The following is a 2312-nucleotide window of genomic DNA, read 5'->3' as shown; positions in this document are numbered from 1 at the left end:
ATTTTAAGGCATGTCCCTTGAATACGGCCATGTCATGCTGTGGCAGTTGACTTTATCAACCGCACAGGAAAACCATGCAAAAACATTCCTGTATCTTTCCTTCCTTTCTAAACAGAGGGTATTGAGACATGTGTGTACATGTACATGTAGAGGTACACAGACCGCCACGCTTCTAGGAATGTGTCCGGTTACCTCTGCATTAGCCCCGGGCGTCATTTCCTATGTTTTGTGGACTTTATTATAGTGACCTCACCTTTCCATGGGAACAGTTCTTACGTCCAGAACACTTGCTAGAGGTGTTGTTTTCTTGGACAGTCAGTAACAACAATCTATATATCTCATTCCACGTCTCATATAGATCAAGTGTACACAGTATAAATGAACAGAAATCTTTTCTTAGTTCGTTGGATTTTAGTGCATTTCATTCTTCCATTCCTTATATAATTTGTTATTTAATGAGAATTTCCGTTCTATCGTCTTTTACAACTTGTAAATATTCCCTTGTAAACAAATCGTTAAGAGTGTATACTTGTAAAATGTTTACACCGCTTGCGTCGGCAAATCTCGGTGTTCTCGACACACACTCCCGAACATTTCCTTATTTGGAAGTTCTCGTCACCCGGCACGGCCGATCGCGCATGTATATCGCCCGAGGCTTACGCATCTTCACGGTTGTGTGAACAGCAGATAAAAGGCTGGCCTGTTTGCGGATTGTCTGGTTGAAAGGTACAATGTTCGCACTAAACAAACACACGGACAGTTCGTGTCACCGTACAGGGATGCACAGCAATAGGTTATGACGTACGAAGAACGAGCGACATGCGAAGTGCATGCAGGAATTTAGCGTCACGTAGAACTATATTTAACATCGATAGAAAGGTTAAAGCGAGATATAAACTGCATTTTTTTTACAGATGTCTCTTAAATAATGGTAAGCATAACGCAGTTAAACCCTTGTCTAAACTGCAGAGTAACAAAACCACACTTAAGTGAATCGCAAACATTCCACTTAATATTACACGAAATAAAATGGTTGTTCAAAGCATCTAGACTATTTACTTGCACGTATATCACAAACGTTTTAAATGTGTACTATAGCAGTTTATTAGCAGGCTATATGATTACATATATATTTGCTTCTTGTTATTAAGTTAGATTTTTTCGACAAAGGAGTATTAAATGCACTAATTTTCAAGGGGTCCGGGGGCATGCTCTGTCAGAAAATGAAACCCTCTGAAGAATTTCAAAGTAATAAACGGAAGACTATCGATGTCGGGGCTGTGAAAAGACTATACATGTGCATTCATATTTTTCCGGGTACCTCCTTGTTTGTATGTATGTGTATTTGTATGCGCATTTGCGTGTGGCTCGTGTGCATGTGTGTGGTCTTCTAAAGGCACGCTTGCATCCTTCAACAGGTAGCATTTGTTCTTGAACAGGTAGCTTTCGTCCTTGAACAGGGATCTCTCTGACTCGTGCTTTGGGCACGCTATGTGATTACTTTAGAGTAGGGTGATCTGACCAGAACAAATACACACAGGGTCTAACCACACCCCGTAAACGGTGACAATGTTGACAGATCTCTCTATAATGACGCAGTCACACAGACGTATATAGACAAAGGACGACCTAAAAATCGTTAAAGGTGCCCTCCCACCGCACTTGTGTAAAGCTTGCGTCACTGCGGGGTTCGTTCACTGTGTCACTGTTTTGCTATTTTCTACGATTTATTTGTAATTTAGATATTGCGTAATACGTAAAAGTATGATTTAGAAGACGACAAAATACACGAAAAGAAAGAAACTTCGTTCTTTATCTGTGAAATTCGTTGAGTATCTTTCGAACCCCGCAGTGACGCAAGCTTGACACAAGTGCGGTGGGAGCGCAGCTTCAGTCGTGATCAACAATGTTTACGTCTAAAAAATTACTTTGGTCTTTAAAGTAACGTGTTTCTCATTCTCAACATCTTACTCATCGCGTTAGTGTGTTATTTTTGTTCCCGTGACTGTGTCTGGGTGTCAAGAAATAATATCGACCTTGTCACGCAAACCGCCGAACATAATAAGCCGTTCTTGAGTACTTGTGTAATTGCTTGTTTCCACATTCCAAGTGTCTGCTCAATATCCGCGTCCTTTACTAATCAACAACCGCTAATTGCCAGTTATCGTCATGTTGTCAACAACAGAAGCGGACAAAAACACGGTACAGTCATTTTGGTGTGTTTTGAGAGTACTTTAATCTTTATTCATTGTTGCATTACTGTAAAAACGTAAGTGTTCGCAGTAACATTTTTTGCTGTACTACAAGATTAA

Source organism: Branchiostoma floridae, chromosome 16, assembly GCF_000003815.2.
Source record: "Branchiostoma floridae strain S238N-H82 chromosome 16, Bfl_VNyyK, whole genome shotgun sequence".
Classification (NCBI taxonomy): domain Eukaryota; kingdom Metazoa; phylum Chordata; class Leptocardii; order Amphioxiformes; family Branchiostomatidae; genus Branchiostoma; species Branchiostoma floridae.
Note: the sequence above shows the minus strand (reverse complement) of the source record.